The following is a 20,243-nucleotide window of genomic DNA, read 5'->3' as shown; positions in this document are numbered from 1 at the left end:
TGCTCTGAGATACATTAATGCCATCTATGGTGATTGCCACCACAGTTGTCTTCAGTCTACACTCAAGCTCAAGACAAAAATCCTTACAAAGTCAATAAAGTTGCCTCCACTTTATTATTTACCAACTCATCCAAAATTAATCTAGTTAGAATAGACATGGACAATCAAATGAAAAGGAGTTAGTATAAATGTTAAATGAAACAAATTGAAAAGGAATCAGAGCTGTTTAATCACATACTTATACAGAAATGTGCAAGCAAGAAGCAGTTTTGACTGAAGACAGAGATCAAATTTGTCAAATTTGTGACTCAGAGTTGGCATGGGTATACATATCTGGGCAAGTAAACAGACGCTTATCTGATTTTCAGAACTGTTGAGCATGTGTAGTTGCTATTGACTCTTCTGAGAGCTAAACATATTTGATATTTCAAAGAGATGAGAAGGCATTTTTATTCAGATGCATAGGCATTTGAGTAATGCTATCTTTGTGCTGCTAAATTTGTGATTTTATTACCATCACAAGTGGCTTAAATGAGATTTCCTCACACGTAGTCCCATAAGCACTAGTGTGCTGCATTATCCAAAAATCACTGTTTAAACAACTTTGTATTTGAATACTTCCTCAGCTCCTTCATATTTAATGTAGGATTGCATCTGTTCTTACTTGATGAACATGAAGCAGGATTACTGACATGACAAACTGACAATACAAACTGGGTGGTTGTGCTTTAAATGCCTGTTTTATAGCACAGTTCTAGAAAAGAATAAATAATCAACACTTTGTGTTATTGACCTTATTCACTGTCAGCACCTAGAAGCCTATCTGGATAAGGACCAACAAAGTGGGTTTGAGCATTAGCCCTAGTGCTAGTAAAAGGGAGGAAATAACAGAATAAAAATCCTAGGGGAACAAGTAAATTAAAACAACGACTAAAGAATGAAATTTCATTCTAGTAGTTATCTGGAAAGCAGATTTCCTTCGCTTTGTGTCAGGCACTTAGCATTATTGTTGCAACTAAGAGACTTTATGAGAATGATTAAAATAAAACTTCTTGGAAGAGGGGTGCCACAAGAGACTTCAGCATCTCCTGTAAAGTCATTTATCTACTGTGAAAACACAGATCTCTTGCTTTATTAAACATCTCTGTACAAGCTCAGTTTGATGTCTGGGGCCAGATATTCACCTGGCAGAGTTCCACTGAAGTCAATAAACCCATATTGATTTACACAAGATGAAAATCTAAACCTTTAAGTTTATTGCTGCATCACTAAAAGGGGTGATTAATCGTAGCATAGCATCACAATATGATAATAATGCTCAGAAACCTCCCCAGAGTAGGATAGAAATATACTGTGTCTTTCTACAAAGCATTATTTTCATGCAGGCTATCTATTTTTGAGTTGTGGAAATTTTAAAATCATTTTTTAAAATAAGGATGATACTCTTGTTACCATATCAACTTTATCCTGCAAAACACTTAATAACAAAGTAGTGGCATACAGTCGCTGAAATCCTGATTGACACTGAGCCCCAGGTACATATTGATCCTCTTGACGAAGACTGTGTTTCCCACTCAGCAGTGTCCTACAGAAAATGTAGCCTTACCATCCTGCAGGATGGTTGTGTTTGTGCTCCATGCACACCCCCAGGCTCTGCAGCGTCTGCTTCCTATCCAAGATTTTGGCTGACTGTTCTCAATCCTATCTTTGCTATGGGGCAGCAGCATAAGCCTCATTCAGGTTGTTGGAACAAATGATGTGTGGCAGAGATGCACAGAGCCACATTAGGGCCTCCTACACCTGCTTTTCTCATGTATTTAAGCTACAGTTGTTGCCCTCAGTCCTACCTTGAGCCTAACCCTGTGCGCCCCAATGTGACCTCAGACCTGTTGCATCACAAGAGACCTACCTGGGGACCATCAGGCAGTTCCTCAACAGCCCTGCCCTTTCCTTGCTCAGCCACTGCAGAATGGTGCCCATGCAACACCATGCAGTGGGGGCCCTGTCCCACACCTTGCTTACACCCAGCTCCTGGCTGTCCTTCACTGACAAGCAGCTCCCTGGTAAGATAAACCCACAACTACTATTGCAGGTACTATTGGCAGTAGGTATGAGTAGATGAGCAGAGATTGTTTTGCACTTAAAAAAAAAAAAATGGACTCTACAATGGCATTTTTATTTAATATTAAATTTTGCAGGAGTGGTGAAAGCTGAGACTCTTCTGATACTTCTACACAGAAATCCTCTGTGCTGTACAAGTTTATAATCTGAGAAGTGGAACGTAAGACAGAAAATTGCATCCAGAGCACCGCAGTCCAAGTAAACCATCTCTGTGCCTCTGCTTTATCTTAATAATTAAAGTGAGTACCGGCACATTTCCCAAGCCACAGCCCCATCAGCTGCTATGCAGAAGTGAGAGACACGCCTAAGGGTTCCCCCCAGCCTCTGGTCTCCCTGGAGCTCACCAAGTGGTGATGCAGTGCCCAGTCCTTTCCACACTGAGTGACACCAGATGTGAAGGTGCAGAGAGGGTGGGAGCCCAGGAGCTGTGCTGTCCAGGAGGCTCAGCCTCTTCATGCAGCACCCCAAACAGAAGTTGCAGCAGAAGGCATATTGACCTCACTAGTTTCACGTCATCTTTCTTGTCTTGTCATGAATTCAGCACAGCAAAATGAGCTCAGCTGGTGCAGAAGGGCAGGAATACATCCATCACAGGCTCCACCTGGTTGATTCTCAGGGGTTAGGTCAGAACCAAGCCGTCCTTGACTGGCTGATTTCCTAATTCCCTGCTCCATGGCAGATCTGGGTCAGCAGAGAGAAAATGAAAAAATCAGATGTAATACACTGAACATGAGGCTCCCACCACAGCTGAACAGTTAATTCTGAAAGCACGAAGCCCACTTATAGAATTGTAAATAGTGAATAGCAAGGTAAAGTCCAAACACTTCAAACATACGACTCCTAGCAGAATTGAACTGTTAAAAGACAGAATTCCTCATTCAGAGAGGAGTTTACTGCAGTGCTGTATGCTCAGCAACAGAGCTAAATGTTATTAGTGCAGGGAAATTAGGTGCAGGTCTGACACTTCTGTGTTGTCTCTCTCAGCATGAATAGCTTCCTGAAATGGCAGCAAGCATCATACAGATTCATGATCCTGATACAGCTGCTGAAATGGTGTAGTTCTGGGGAGCCAGGCTGGTGGCAAGGTTCCCGTTAGTTCCCACAGCACGGCAGACACAGGGCACTGCATTTCAGTGGCTCATTAGGCATTTCAATCCTGTTTGGCCTTTCTCTGAACTGTCATCTTTTTGGGACATCCATTTTTTTTTCTCTAATTATATTGATTTTAGCAAATTGCTTTGTCCTTCTGGTGATTTTCAACTATATACAGGAAAAACTTGGAGTGCAGGAGGAAAAACAAACTTGTGCTCCAGCAAGTTATACTATTAGATCTCTCATGGGACAAAACAGAAACTTCAAAGTTGAGAACATATGTAAACATTACAGTTATTACAAAAATAAACACAAGTTTCTGGATTAATGTAGATCTTAATTCATCATTCAGCACAAAAAGAGCATTTGTTGTCAGGAGCACCAGATCTGTAATTACACACCAGTTTATTTTCAGTGTGTGGAAGGTGTAATTGCCCGTACACAGCTTTATCTGTTGGTCATCAGAATGCTCCAACCATGTGGCATGTGGCATGCCAGCACCTGTCATCTGCAAACTGTCCTCCCACAGCTCAGACCTGAATGCCAGCTCACACTACTTCCTAAATCATGTCTTACTTAATAAAGCAGAAAGCCACTAAAATCTGCTCCATTAATTATAAGGTGTCATACAACATTTAGCAAACCAACAACATAACCCCTATCCAGTTTCTGCGCTGTGTAGGTGAGCTATGATTCCCCCTTACACCTTCATTTTACAAATGATTTTAACTGTGTCAGTGTACTGCACTACAGAAAGGACACATACATTGGTGCAAATGTAGTGAAGTCAGTGCAGCTAAATACTATAGGACCCAGACCTCATTCGTGATTGGGAGAAGTGTTTGGGTGCTTAGGGAGTATGTTTCTATTTTTTTTACACTTTGTAGTAAATTATTTGCCAACATAAAATATTTAAGCAGCTCTGAGAGTCAAGAACAAAGCCCAAAGTGAATGCTTTCACAAGTGCCAGAGCCAGCAGTATTTTAAAGGACGGCTGAACCCTGGTCCATTCATTCAAGAATGTATCTGCTGTGCACAGCCTGTGTGGATGTAGCTCCCACAGGGTAGGAAGTAATTGGCCCATCACTGAAGATAAAACACGTCATCTTTAAAAAATAATACTACATAAATATATGTCTTTATGCATTATTCCCTACTGGTTGACTTTGAGAGGCTCTCCTCTCAGTGGGTTTTGGTTCCAGTCTTCATGTTGGATTTAATTCTTATACTTCACAGATGGTTTTGAAAAATTTTCAACTATCAATCACAAAAATATATAAGAATCATTTATACCACTGTTTCTTTGGTGTGGGAAAATTAATGGCTGGGATTAATCTAGCATTTAGCAGGCAATTATTCTTATGCATTCTGACCTTTTTATTATGTATGAAACAAAAGAACAGGATACAGTCTATAGCTAGTTATATTTAGACATTGTCCTATATATAGTTAGCCATTATCCCAAGAATTTTAGGTCTGAATAAAGGGCAAAAATAATTTACAAAACAGTTAGAAACTTGAAAAGGTATATTTAGGAACATGTTGTATAACTTGAACTTCTTTGTGTTAGGAAATCCCCTTTCTCTTCAACTCAGCAGACAGCTTGGCAGGGTTTATTAAAGGGACTTTCCAGCTTAATAAAAATGTGCAGCTTCAAAACTTAATTTAAAATCTGTTCAGGTAGTTGTTACCCTCACTAAAAATCAATGGACCAAATCTCATACATCTCATATATATCACCAGAATTCCACTTAAATCAAAGAACTGCCTTAATGTAAGTGAAGGCAGCATTTGCCCAGTGGGAATGTTCATCCAAGTAATCACTGCAGGCTTAGGCCTATCATTGTTATGTGTGATCACTTACTCAGCAATGCCAGATTAATTAATTTCTTTCTTTTCAGTATTTTTTCTACTGCCCCTGCCCCTTACCCCCTCATCAATGAAAGAATTCTGTGAAACAAGTAAGAAAAGAACTACCGCAAATCCTTAACCTCTAAAGATAGGATACAAGCCTTCTCTTTATTCCTTTTCCTCTTCACCTCCAAGTCAACAGCTATGAATCAGCAACACAATCTAGTATCTCTAAAGTATGAGACTGTATCTTTATCTTGGTGTTTGTGAAGAGCTTTGGAGGCTGAGTTAAGCACCCAGGGAGATGCGGTGGTAAATAGATGTAAAGTAAGGCAAGCAGTAGGGGAGTAAAGGGAAGTAATCACAAAGACTGCTTTCAGTCCTGGGGAGACCTGACCTGCTTCTCTAAGCTTCCTGATAGTGAATGGGGGATAATTATCAAATAGATAAGACAAAACAGAAACCTGGATGTAAGCAGTCTGAAATTGCTCCCCAGAGGAACCTCTTTCTCCACTGCAGACTCTCCACATCACTTTCTTCCACTTCTCTTAGTCCATCTCCATTGCCTGCATTTTTAAAAGTGACATTTTTAAAGAGGACTGTGTGCCAAAGAGATACACAAATACCACCAAAGGGCTGGAAAGTATGCCTGTCAGTGAGCTTGATCTGTTTATCTTATCAGAAAAGAGGTCTTAGACGTGAGTAGGTGAAGGTGTTGAAGTGCTTTCACGAGTAAAAAGTTCTGAATACTAAAGGTGACTCTAATCTATCAGAGGAAAGCATAACAGGAACCAATTGGCTGAAAGCAGAAGCCAGACAATTCAAATTAGAAATTAAGCACACATTTTTAACAGTGAAAGTGAATAGCTACTGGAACAGACTACAAAGGAAAATGATAGATTCTCACCATATTCATATTTTCAAGTCAAGACCAGATGCTAGGCTGAAAGAAAAGTTTTAGTCAAACTTTTGCACTTAGTACAGGTTATAGTTTGATACCTAATGACTTCTGTTATTCAGATCAGATAGCTTAATAGTCCCTTTTAACATTAAACACTACAAAACTGTCTCCACAGATTCAGACTTAGGCTTCGTACAAAAAGGACATCTCTAAACTCTTTAACCAAACCATTTTGATAACTTCCCTTATCTTTCAAAACTGACTGATTTCTGAAAGATTTCTGGCTGTAATACCACTTCTGCTTAGAACCGAAGAGCTGATATAAGCTTAAGCATTTGTTATTTGTAGCAAAAGCATTTTATAAATAATGGGACTGATTTGCATTTTGTTATATGAGTTCTTGAAATCAATGAAGTGGCTGAATTTTTATGGCATAATTTGTCATATTTATTGCAATTAGCAGCTGCAATTCACCTAGAAATCAGGCTACATGGAGGAATACAGAGGTTGAGTATATGGATTTGATTTGCAAATATTCATTAATTGAAGATCACCACAATACTGTGAATACATGTTATTACTCTGATTTCACAGGTATTTTCCTGTATAGGTGAGTGGTCTGTTCAAAGCTATATGAAAAGAAAAAAAAAAAAAAAAAAAAAAGAAAAAATAATTAAACAGGACTATGGAAAAATAAGAATTAAAACCCAGGTGGGAAGCCCTGGCCCCTGAAAGTCATTTGCAGATTTGGAGGGATGTGAACTTCTAACTTGCTTCGTAGCTCAGCTTAAATTTAAATCCATCCTAGGCACTGTGAAATGTTTTTAACTCTGACCTGACAGCTAGTGTCAAAAAAAGTATAATGATAATTCCAGGTTTATTTATTTTCTCCTTTTTCTGTACTGTGTCATTTGACTATCAGCTTGAATTATCAGATAACTTACTTTCTTCCTACTTCATAATTTGTTGATTATATTTCCTGTGAGAATTAGGTGAACAGAGATTAAATTCCATTTTCAGAAACATTTGAAAGCCCATAAGTAAAACGTACTGAGAAAATTAAATCAGGCTTTTATTTTTCATTCTACCATTGACTTCAGTCAGGTGCACTCTTCTTCAAAGTATTCTGAAGTTAAGATTTGCTTTGCACTTGGAAAGGTTACCCCACCTTCCTAGCAAAGATGAGAAAAGGGCAGAAAACCATCACAAAACCATTTCCATTCACTTGTCAGTGAACACTTTCCCTCTTCCGGTTCTCTTTGACACATTCCATCTCCTTAGATGAAGACTCCAGAGCCTCCCTTCCTGATGCAAAAAAAAAATGCAGTAGCTGATACCAATAAGTCCTTGATTCAATAGGCCACAAAACTGTCTTCCCAAGATTTGTCTCTCTCACCTACCGTCCCCTCCAAGAAGGAATTCTTTTTCCATGATTTCAATAGCAACTTCCAAGTGACTTTCCATCTGCCTTTTCACACAAGATCTATGTCAGCTACCTGGGGCTTAGCAAAGTCAGCAGCAATTTCCATTTCAGTCACTTGCAAGTTGACCTGAAATTTCTTTTCTCAAGGAAATATTATTACTCAGGAAAGTGGCATATGTTATCTGATATTTTTAGACATTTTGCCTTGATTTCCTCTCAAAGTCACCCTTTAATGGTTTCCCACATTTGCAAAACTTTTCTTATCTCCAACATCAATTATTTCTCATCTCCTTCTTCTTGAGGGACTTCTTACAAGATTTGTCCAGGCTATTCCTTTACCTCATATGTGCAGTGTAGTGGTATTGTTTGACTTCTCAGGTGGACAGTATGCTTGGCAAAAAGTGCCACATAGGAAGCTGAGAAAGCTGAGAATACACAGTGTGAAGAGTTTGAAAACACCAACAGGAGGAGGTTATTGAAAAAGACACATTCCTTTTGACTGTAATACAGGATAAGGACACGAATGTGATAAAACATGGAAAACGTTCTTCCCAGCCCAAAAAAGAACACTCATATCAAATTTAAAAATCAGCACCCAGAGCACAAAAAAACAGTATTGCATAGGAAGAAAATAAAGGAAAAGTTTGTGCCATTCTGTGATGTCAACTGTAAGGATATGGAGGGCATCCATCTGCACAGTTGTAAAATACAAAATTAAATGGGCTATAAATTTCTTCCCCTTATTTTTTCAGCTTCATACTACATGATTCTTTAAAGCGGGTCAATGAACAAACATAGGAAGAAAAAGTCTTCATGTCTGTTAAACTTGGTAAAGCTACTAGAGTCCTTTGCAGCACTGGAAGGAAAATAGAGAAATGATTCAAGGTCATTGCCAATGGCAAGATGCAGATCCAGCAGGGCTATTGGTGATAAGTACATGAGACAGGACTATCAGTACAACAATGCAGATTATTTTCTGCTACATGCTACTGAGAAAGTGGGCAGCTGTAATTCTCTGTACATCTCTTCTGTAAACCCAAGCCTTCCAGATAGCACTAAAGAGAATTGTGACAAAAACCTATTATCTGCTTTCCCAAAAATACAGAGCTTAAGATTGGTCAAATCACAATAAAACACAAATACTGTTGAGCACACAAGTCAGATTAGTTACAGAAAAGACTCATCATTGAAGCATGAACCAAATGTGATGTGAGTTACAGAAACATTTATGTCTTTTATATCTGAAATAATGATATAGCTACAAAGATTTAGACAAAATTTGGCAGAAGCAGTTTCTCTTAAGAAACTAAGAAGAGTGCAACAACCATGACTACAGGGATAGCAGTGCCAACAGAATCATTCAATAAGTAAGTGAAGCCTGTATAAAAACTAAAGTACTACAATGACAGACAGACACCAACTAGGGGAAGGCATCCTGACAAGTAGTTTTGACTCCTGTTTAAAGGAACTTTGAGAAAGCAAGAACACTCAGACCAATTCAGTAGAGATGTATTCAAGTAAAAACAAAAGTATCTGCCAATGTCAATGGAACAAAGGCTGCATAAGTTCACATAGACTCTGATAAGTTAACAAATCTGTGAGAAAGCCCTGAACAAATTTTTAATTTGTACACCACTAAGATTTCACCCATGACTTTGAAGCTATTAGTGTCAGAAAATGAAGATCAGTAAAACTGTACTTCTCAAGACCAACATCCAAAACATTCAAGTTTTCAACATCTCCTAAGTCTTTGGGGGGCACCTTGAAGATTATAAGTAGAAACATAATGTAGTAGACCTATGAAAATGAGCATCACAAAATTTGCAGGATCACTGGTCTCCACAAGTGTCTAAGTGAAGGATACAGAGAATATAGAGCCAGACGCTAACTAGAGGTGCACAGTAGGACAAGAGGCAACAAACACAAGTTGTAACAGCAAGCATCAATGGTTGTTAATGGATGTAATTTTTTTCCACATGAAGGAATTCAATACCACATCTTTGCTTCATACACACTTCCATATCAGACATCATTGTGTCAGACTGCTCCTCTGCTGTCATCTGTAATGTACGTTCTGTATAATGGAATATTGACAGAAGGGCTCGACATCTGTTGACATACCACCAACCTCTGCCTCTGATGTAATGGGCCAACACAATAATATAGGAGTTCCTACTTTTGGAGCAGCCCTAGTGCAAGTGGTTAGTCCTGCAATAGGCAGTCCAAAGGGGTTGTGACATCCCCATCCGTGGAGATATTTCAACCATGGCTGAACAAAGTCCAGAGCATTTTCGTCCAGTTGGCCCTGCTTTAATTTTTGGTTGCACTAGATGACCTCCACAGATTCCTTCCAACATAAATTGTTCTGTAAGTATACGATAATATGATCTATGTAATGCTCCAAAAGCCAATGATTAATTGTTCTCCTTTTAGAAGAATCTGACAACCATAGGTAGACAGTTTGCACACAGAGGAAACTTTCTGTGCAAATGCTGGGCAATTTTTTACAGAATATTTTGCACTATTTTAAGACAATATTTGTTAATACTAGCAATAAGCTAATTGCAAATAACAGAACTCAATAAAGATATAAAAAATCCCCTAAGCTTAGAAAGATACCACACATATCACTATCAATACACACAGAACTTAGAATAACCTTATGAGCACAAACAAAGGCACAACAACTAGACCAAGATCCCTTGTTAAAGTCTACAAACATACACGAGTCAGGTTGGAGGGTAAGGTTCTGTAGGGAGAGTAATAATCTGAAGGGTCAGAACTGTTCATTCACTGAAGAGCTTCTCCTGATTCTCAGCACTGCAAAATTGCAACAAAATAAAATCAGGTAAATACTTCTACAATAAGGATATTGAACTGTAATGAAGACTCAGGACTTAGAGAATGTTCAGTCTGATGATGCAATGGTAGGGTGAATGGTCAAACCTTGGCAAAGTGGTTGAATCCGTGAAATAACCTACATGGATAAAATGCAAAGAGTGGTCGGTTATTCAGGAACAACTTAAACATTTCGAAGTTGTCCCTATTAATGAAAACATACATGATTGAGAACACACACGGTGAAGTGAAATAGCAACTGGGAACATTCACCATCATTTCAATAGCCCTGAGAACTGTCACACAGAGAAAAGGCAATTCAATCATCACAACAGCAGAACACCAGCAAAAACCACTGACACTTTAATGGCTGCCCCCCTGTTTGGAACAGGACTGTTTAGCTGGCAATATGGAAATAGTCACCTCTCATTGCAGCTAATGCCTTCCCAGTTCAGCAGGTGTGCATGCTGGCAGTGCCAGTGCAGCACAATATCCTTATGACCTCATCTAAGAAGAAATGCCAAATATGACATCCAAAAAGCAGAGTATTGTAAAAACACTTGTAACTTGAATGATGCTTTTCATACACATTACCTAACAGGTAATTTCATTTGAAAGAAGCTTTGGAGGTGATATTAAGATGTTCCTTCTTTCTTTTTCTCTTCACCTTTGTATGTGTTAAAGTATTCTAAGCTGAGATGCTGTGAATTGAGGGTGCTTTTGAAGAGCCTTGCTTTGAGTCTGATTTTGTCTCATTTTACTCTCAAATCTTCATTTGGGAAAACAGGTTAAGCAGAAACAAAAACATGAAAAAGAATTTCTTACTAATAAGATTGTGAATGCACATACACAGTGTCAAACATATTCACATTTCACTCCACTTATGAGTCATACTAATGCATTCTCCACAAAGCACGTTTTCCTAAAACAAACTTCAACTTTGTCTCTGCAAGCTGTCTGCAGAGGAGACTTTGTAATCTCCAGCAGCACGAACCTTGTTAGGTTGCAGGTCATTTAACCAAGTGTTTTTTTATTTTTGAAATGTGCAGGCTGCTTTTGCTGAAGATCCTGTTGGCATGACAATACATATTGAAGGTGCATCAGGTACGCTGGTTATACAAAAAAGAATGATGTAATTGTCACCTTCGTACTTGAAGACACAGAGGTGTACATGAATTTAATTCCCAAGAGAGATCAGTTAGGACTTTGCATACAGTATTTGACCCCAAATATCAAGATGAATTTATTTTCCATTATAGAATGTTAAGTTTTATTAATCTATTATCAAATATCTAAATATGTTACAAATTGCCCCCTTAAAAAAAAGTTGAATTTGTTCAAATTCAAAGATGGGTTAGATAAACTTTTAAAATTCCTTCTGCTTTGACAACAGTCTTACGCATGCAATTTCATCCTGCAGTAATCTATGGTAGATCAGATGCTACATGCCCTATCAGTAATGAACTGTCAAACCATTCTGGCGATCATCATTTTCGTGAAGCCATCAAGAAGGCACCTTGGTGCTCTGGGCCCAGTCATGAGACAGCTCCACCAGAAAGACAGCTTAGAGCTATGTCATCTGGTGGGACAGTCACCGAGGCCACAGTGAATACTGTGTGCAGTTCTGGGCCCCTCAGTTCAAGAAGGACAGGGAACTGCTTGAAACAGTCCAGTGCAGGGCCACAAAGATGATTAAGGGAGTGTAGCATCTCTCTCACAAGGAAAGGCTGAGGGAACTGGGTCTCTTTAGCTTGGGGGAGAGGAGACTGAGGGTTGACCTCATGAATGTTTACAAATATGTAAAAGGTGAGTGTCAGGAGGATGGAGCCAAGCTCTTCCCAGTGACATCCAATGATAGGACAAGGGGCAGTGGGTGCAAGATGGAACATAGGAGGTTCCACGTAAGTTCAAGAAAAAACTATTTTACAGTAAGGGTAACAGAACATTGGAACAGGCTGCCCAGGGAGGTTGTGGGGTCTCCTTCTCTGAAGACATTCAAAATCCACCTGGACATATTCCTGTGTGACCTAACCTAGGTGCTCCTGCTCCAGCAGGGAGATTGGACTAGATGTTCTTTTGAGGTCCCTTCCAATTCCTGCATTCTGTGATTCTGTGAATGAAGCTAACAGACTTACACAAAGCAGAGGAGAAAAGTTATTGCAGCAGGTTTTTTCCTGCTGTTGATAACTTTGCATTTACATTTAAAATTCCAGCCAATCTATTTCTATGCTATCAAGGACCCAGTGCCCAAAATACGAGCTTTAAAACTACGAGCTTGTAGATCTTAGTAGCAGAAAAAACCGAATGCCTCTTCATCACAGTTGAAAGACCAGCTCCTGATGATAAAAGCAATGTGGTGTTTTTCTGTTCTTGCCTGAAAGTCAGGGAAGATTGCTGCATTTTAAATAACTTTATTAAATGATTGTGATCAGCACATGTCTTTGTCCCTTCAGAAATTATTTGAGTGCATGCATATTTGCCCTTGTGTCTGAATGTCCTCATGGAGGCTCCTTCAGGAATTAGTCTGTAAGTCTATTGCCCCTTCACATCACTCTAAATTCACTTCTGCTGTGTACCTTGGAGAAATCAGGAGACTACTAAAGGTTAGGTTGTACAGCAGTGAAAAGAAACAGATGTTATTTATTTATTAAAACAAACTTCCAGATGGTTCAAGATCACCACATTGTGCAAACAGCTAGCTTAAATGACTGCTTGATTTTATTGTCATTACCCTCCAGTTTCCTTCTGCCATCACTCCCCAGTGTTTGTTATGCTTCCTTGCTTCAGCAGGTGTCCAAGTATTGTAAGTTATTTGAGAGATGAACTTTGTGTTTCTAGAAGTCTTTGGAACAAACAAAGTAGAGCAATAATGGTAACAATGGATCACCAAATCAGAATAAAACAATCCCTGTGACCAGACATAAGAAAGTCCCACCAATCTTTTAAATCAAGCTGATCACCAACAGTTCAAATGAAAGTCAGGCAAAAAAAAAAAAAAAAAAAAAAAGCAAAATTTATTTTTTCCTCACAGAAAGGTATTTCTTTTCCCACTCTGTAGCTCCTTCAAAATAACTGAATTTTCACATACCATACCAATTTTTCTTTTTTTGTACATGCTATTTAGAAGCTCTCTGAGAAACCAAACAGCACAAAGATGACATATTTGGAGTCTTTTAATGGCCAACACAGTGTCTCAGTATGCTGGCAGAGTGCAGGCTGAAATACAAACACACACTTGATCCAATGCCATGCATGCATGTCATAAAGCATTTACGGTCCAATAAGGTTAAGCCACATTCAGCCCTGAGGAGATACTGTGCTCAAACAAGGTTCCTGCTTCAGATGGAAACTGAGAGAAGCAATGGAAGAAAGTACCATGGAAGTTCACCATTCTAACTGAAGAGTTTTAGCAAAGATTTACAGCATTATCTTAACTTGAAAGAGACACGTGTCCAAAAAATTTAGACAAGTGATAGGCAATTGGAAAAAGTAAATTAGGCAGATAAATGAAAACAAGAAGAAATGAGGATAATCTAGGTGGAATTTAAAGAATAAATTCCTATCAAAGCAAAAGCAAAAACAAAGAATAATACAAGAATTCCAAAGAACATAACTTGAAAAAATTGATCTAACAACTCCTAAAGTAGAAAAGGAAACAGCTAAAGAGGCTAAAATCACAAAGAATTGTATGATTTATTTGGATCATCCTTTTGCAAAGAGGGTACATAAGTGAGTCCTATGAGAGAACAAGACCATTTTTGGACACCAGAGATAAAGTAGCATTGAATAGTGAGATGTTAGAAGAGTCGTTAAACAAACTGGTAAGTTAGGCAGTGCTGGTCTCTGACAGCATAAGCTCATAAGTTCTGAAGATGCCTAGTACAAAAGTGGCCATGATTTTAACAGAAAGTGTATAATTTCTCAGGAATACCCAACCCTAAAAAGCATGAAAATGTCAGGTTAATGCATTAGTGATAACCTGTTGCTCAAACGGAATGTTTCCACATAGCAACAGCTTCTGAGTCTCCAGAAGGATTTTCTTCTGCCTCCAACTGATAATGAAACACGCTGCACACAAAACATGAATCCCACTCACAGAGCAGCGCAAAACCTTCCCCATGACCTCAGTAAAGTAACAAGTACTCAGCACTGAGATGTTTGCCAAGATTAGTTGCTTGGTGTATCACACCTGTTACAGGATAAGATGTTTTTTTACCACAGTGTGAAGAAACCTCACGTATAATTAGTGTCTATGGAAGGTATAACAGCTCAGTATCTTATCAAGTGCAGATTCAAAAGGAAATCTAGCACAGTAAGCTCATGGGACATTTTCTATCCTCAGTTTTCCCTACAGATATGAAACACTCAGAACTCAGTCAGTCCCTGTCAGGTCCACATTTCTCTAAGGAGAGCCTGAATTCAGGTATCCCACAAGGGTCAGTGACCCTTGTTGAATGTGATGGTGGGACTCCTTAGAAGGTCTGATTTCTTCATCACTGAACACATGAGATTAACTTGAGGATTAGCCAGTAGACAGTGCTAGTCTTGGTCGTCCCAGCCACCTGTTGTTTTCCAAAGCACATTCAGAAACCTTAATAATACATGCATATCGTCATGGATGCATTTGAATTCAGGGCTGAATACAACCAGAGTTCATGCTTTAAATGTTGAATTAATCCACCTGATCCTATCTCCATGTTCTTACAACTATATGGTGTTCCTGCCTTTCAGTGTAGTGCCAATACTGTTTGCCTTGGCACATTTACCTACTGCTAACGATGCTCACTGAAAACTGCTTCAGGTATTTTTGTACCCTGGAGTTGTATACACTTCAAAATTACACAACAATAAATATTTGTACCCCTGTTAGCATTTTCACAGGGTAAAAATAATCACTGAATTTATTTTCCAGTGCTGAAATTTTTGACCTGTCATTCAAGATAATGATATAGAGCAAGTTTATTGTTTATTTTGCTACTACTGCTCTAAGTGGTGGAAGAAAAGCTTATAATTCAGATGAGCTACTTCTCTGAAACTTTCACACAGCAAGCAATTATAGATGGCCCCGACAGATGGGATTTTGCCCCTACAATGCAAGATCCCAATTATCTCACATACAAACTGCCATGAGGAATGAATGAAGAATTAGGAAGACTAAGAACACTGTTTAACAGATGCATTTGTGTTAGACATTCTGGGCTTACTACAAAGCAGCAGTGGAGAACCAGGATCCTGTTAGTTCTTAAGCAAGGCTAAAGCAGATCATTAATGGCACAGGAGCACTCAGTAAAGGAAACCTGACCACATCTACATAGGATGCCAAAAAGCTGTGGGAGTGTTATAAGTACTCCCAGTGGGAGTAAAATGGTAACTTATCCCCACATTGAGGGATAGCCTAGGAATATGAAGCACAAAAAACAGTGCATTGTCCAGGTAATGCACAGCCAATTGAGCGAGCATACCCATACTTTGGGTCACTGCTAATAGAAATGATAGACAACTGGTAGCACTTTCCACCTTTAGCTCTGGAAGATGCTGTTTTATACAAGGAGTTTCCATTTCTTAATATTTACCCATTAATTGTAGTCATGTCCAAGGGCTCCAAAGAAAGTATCCATGAACACAAAAGAGCTCTAATACACCATGTCAGACAAGAAACAAAAAAAGGGATTCACCAGTCACAGTGTGGAGCTGTTCGTAATACCTTCATTTTCTTCCCCTGTGTTTCACTTTGACCTTTTGGAAAATATGCTTGATATAAAGTAGTACCCTCCTGCTTGATGTATGAGCTTTGTATTTCCACAGGCCATTTTGTATGTAAGTATTTCAGATAGCTGAATTACTCCCAACCTACAGTGTACATTTTCAAAGGGACTATAAACACAGAAAGAAAATTACAACTTCTAGTTTTATTGGAAGTGCTGTATCTGTCTCTAGTTAGTTAGCTAAGTGAATAAATGAATGACTGTAAAAACAACTGGAAACGACACCAGTTATTTTTGCTAGCTTGGAAGCTCTTAATCTTGTAATTAAGAGCTTTGAGATTTGAAATTCTGTTTCTTTTTTCCTGACAATGAAATATTTCCACAACAGCTCTGAGACCAGAACTCAGACAGGTAAGAATCATCTTGATCATTTTTTCTCCAGCCAGAAATTCAAGCTGAGACCAGTGTGCCCTCAAGCACTCATTGCAAGTAATTACCCTGCTGAGGGAATACAGCCAGAGAAATGTTACAGCATTACTATTATTACTTTTTGGATTAAGTAATAAATATTTAAGAGAGTAAAGCTAGCCTGCATGAAGTGACAAATGAATACATGCCAAAACCCCACCTACTCAATGTGCACCTTAAGGCCTCTCCTACCCAAAATAAACAGCAAAAATTATTCCATTCTCTGACACAGTGGGCTCTGATTTTCCTTAAAAATATAAACTTGCCTTCAAATTTAAACTGTAGTTCTTTATTAGTTACTTTTATAAATATGTCTCATCTGTTTCTTTCAGAGGAGCACACTGAGGTCAAAACAACAAAAGCTAGACCAACATGAGGGTAGTTTCCAGCATAAAGCTGAGGTTTCTTCTCTTCTTTCTTCAGCTTGCAGATCTCCAGACCTGTCTGAGAGGTGCATATCTTTGTACAGCAGTTAAATCTTCTGACAGTAGGATCACACTGTTTAGATACTTTAGCACATCATTTGAACATAATTCAAACTCTAATGGACTCAGAGATTCCAGAATGAAAATCAACATATCTGTTGTTTTCCATTGCCATGCCATCCTTAGTCAATCAGCCACTGCCCACTCAGCTGATAACATTCTCTAAAGCGCTAAACTTTGTAACAGAATAATTGCAAAAATAGTAAAGGGAAAATAATGAACTGTGATTTGTTTATAAAGATCTCCTTTCATATATAAGACATTCATTTTCATAGAATTATAGAAACAGTGAGGTTAGAAAAGGCCACTCGTCTAATCATCAACCTATCACCACCATGCCCGTTTTCAATGACCCCATCAGGACTTATTTATCTTTCACTACACTTTTATTTAATGTAGGAGAACTAGATGAAGTTTAAAGGGACAGGCATGATACAGACCTAAGTAGATATTCAGACTTGTTAGACGTTATTTCCAGCATTTTTGTTGTTCAGAAATATTTGTGAAGATAATTCATGAAAGGCATACATTCCATAGATTTTAAGGATGGTTCTTGTCTAATTATCATGTAGCAAAGTCAATCTACATATTTGGAGTATCCTAACTCTTTCAGTCCATAGCCTCAGGAAGAGTAAACTTGTGACATGTTGCCAATATTTCTAAAATGCTAACACCTCAGGCAGTCTGCTGAATGCAGTTTAGCCCAATCCCAACTATGATGAATGTACCTCTTCATGAACCAGCAAGGCATGTGCCATTCTTCCAAACATCTGTTACTCATTTTACAAATTCTGCTTCTCTAAAAGGACCAATGATGTAATCTGCATCAGCTTTATACCACAGTTATTCTCCGTTTTTCTTGCACACGCTACCTAAGAACACTTCTACAAACATAAAAAAGCTTCTATCATTAGGATAATGAAGAAATAAGACACTGGTAAAGTGTCTTCTTGTTTATTTACTACCATTATTGCCTTGCTTTAAAAGAGTCTGGGGAAGTTCTTATTTCAAATATATTTCTATAAGAAACCAAGACATGGTTTTAACATAGGCTGAAATCCTTAACTAGAGCATTAGAAGGAAATTGAAGAGCATTAAATAGAGGACTGCAATCATAATATATTCCTAGCAAAATAAGATGTAGAATATCAAAGGCTATGCAATATAACTGTAAAGCTGTTGAAAGCCAGCAATTTGCTTGCCTTTGACTTCATCCTACAGAGGCAAATAAGCATCTCTTCTGAGAGATCCAGACGAAGCCCACTGAGAAAACTTGAGTGCTTAAAGGCAGACCCTGCAGCTCATTTTTAAACAAAGGATGCCTTAGGGACACTTGCCCTCACATGTATTGATTGAAAGACACATTAAACAGACAGCTTGGTAATTTCTTAAACAAACAAACAAACAAACAAACAAACAAAACCCAACAAGATCAGACCAAAAGAAATTCAGTAAAAGTAAACCCCATCTCTTTCATGTGGGCTGGATTCTGGGGGAGGGCAGGGTACAGTTGATAAATTAAGATGTAATGGTAACTGCTAGTTCACTTCTGTGAGTAGAATTTCATATCTCCTCATAAAACAACAGTTAACAAAACACCAGCCGTAACTTCCCTGTAGTGTTATCTGTCAGGGCAAGCAGGTCAGCAGGTGCTCAACACAGTGTACCTTCACCCACAGCACCTGCCATGGTCAGCACTGCCTCTGTGAGCTGTCCTGCAAGGTTACTGCTCTCATCCTAATCCTGTCCCTGCAGCAATATGCAAGCAATATGCAAGCCAAACAATAAAGGCTGACAGAAAAAAAGTACTTTTCTATATAATAAACTAAAAGTAAATTCTGCCAAGAAGATACCAGAGTATATGATTTTTTACTCCTTTTTTCACACTCTTTATTTTTCATTTGTTTATTATTTCCCCCACACACCCCTCACCCCCCTCCCAAGTCTAATCTCCTTACTGGCAGAAGTTAAGTTTTTTGTAAGAGTCCTTCTAGGTCCTAAGCAAGTTCAAGCCAGCTGGTTACTACTGAAACATAAATATTATACAAAAGTTTGTATCTCCTTTTCCCACAGGAGTGAATTTTTGCCAAGAATTTTCCTTCCTAGGAAAGTTCTTTAAAATATATCACAACTACTGTCCATATTTATTTACTCTCCCCTCCAATATCATACAGAGTTAAATTAAGCTTCTATATTCCTAACATCAGAGTGTGCAAAACTATTGCAGGTTGGTGCAGGGAATAGTCTGATAAGATGTTTAGTGTGAATCTTAGCAACTGTGGAAAAAAAAAAAACATTTTCAGACTAATTCTACAGAATGATCTTTCAAACTTAAGATAGAAACCACCAGAAATAACATGAAGAAAATGCATCAAGTAAGTGATACCAAGTCTTCTTTTTCCCAGACATCACAACTATTGAGTTCCAGTGATAAAAATTTGCATTTTTTTTTCCTATAAATAGCAGTTGCATTTAATTAAATCTGGTTTGAAAATTACATTATGTACCTTGCTGGAAATCTCTTGGTGAGTACTCTTGCAGTTGTTCAGATGCAGTTTATAATGTTTACCAATAAGTTTGCAAATGCAACCGAACTAACATAATCTGAACTAATTTGAACTCCACAGAGGAATTATACAAAGCCTCTTAAAATAGATATTAGGAGCAAATTCTTATTGTGAGGGTGGTGAGACACTGGGACAGGTTGCCCAGTGAGGTCATGGATGCCCCCTCTCTGCAGGCGTTCAAGGACAGGCTGGATGGGGCTTTGAGCAACCTGGTCTAGAAGGAGGTGTCTGTGCCTTTAGCAGGGGCTTGGAACTAGATGATCTTAAACATCTCTTCCAGCCCAAACCATTCTAGGATTCTGTGAAAAAAGTCGCCTTTCTTTTTTCTACAGATGAAAAGATACAGCTTTGACCATAGACATAGACATAGACCTAAAATGTCAAGAATTTTAGTCAGTACTTTGACCTACAACCTACTCAGGATTCATTTTTTTGAGCTTCGTATGCCAGAATTTGTTTTAAGAGGTCTCTACAATAGAGATGTCAGAGAGAAAAGAAACCCATTCATTTGGATCTACTGCTTAGGACTTTTTTCACCATCGTCTGTACAGAGATCTTCCCCAGGGTGCAGCACAACTCTTACCCATATAATGCAAATTCAGAACTCCATGCACTTTTTAAAGGCATTTTTTATTTAACTTCAAATATTTTCATTATCTTGAAGACTTAATAACGAGTCAAGCAGGAGTTGATAAGAGATGAGTAAAGAGGTTTCGGTTCAGGCTCTTACTTTTGACTGAGCTGGATAATGTCATTAACTCTTCAAAACAGAGGAGAGTCTGAAATTTCTAT

The 20,243-nt window shown here is 38.4% G+C and overlaps 2 long non-coding RNA genes across 3 annotated transcripts in view; one reads left to right on the top strand and one right to left on the bottom strand.

Annotated features, from left to right (window-relative positions):
- The window catches only part of LOC121110164, a 122,172-nt gene that overhangs the window by 43,225 nt on the left and 58,704 nt on the right, over nucleotides 1-20,243 (bottom strand). The window contains exons 1-2 of one of the 2 annotated variants that reach the window (XR_005858147.1): nucleotides 5,529-5,639; nucleotides 2,619-2,802 (exon numbers count right to left, since the gene is read on the bottom strand). The exons of the other annotated variant lie outside the window; for it this stretch is intronic. This is a non-coding gene — a long non-coding RNA (uncharacterized LOC121110164). Of the gene's footprint in view, nucleotides 1-2,618; nucleotides 2,803-5,528; nucleotides 5,640-20,243 lie in introns of those variants that run through there. 2 annotated transcript variants of the gene reach the window in all.
- LOC107053150 lies at nucleotides 1,943-2,384 on the top strand. Its single transcript, XR_001466173.4, has 2 exons — nucleotides 1,943-2,092; nucleotides 2,199-2,384. It is a non-coding gene; the product is annotated as an uncharacterized LOC107053150 (long non-coding RNA).

Source organism: Gallus gallus, chromosome 3, assembly GCF_016699485.2.
Source record: "Gallus gallus isolate bGalGal1 chromosome 3, bGalGal1.mat.broiler.GRCg7b, whole genome shotgun sequence".
NCBI classification, from domain to species: Eukaryota; Metazoa; Chordata; class Aves; order Galliformes; family Phasianidae; genus Gallus; species Gallus gallus.
The sequence above is the reverse complement of the archived record's forward strand: the minus strand, read 5'-3'. Positions and strand labels throughout refer to the sequence as shown.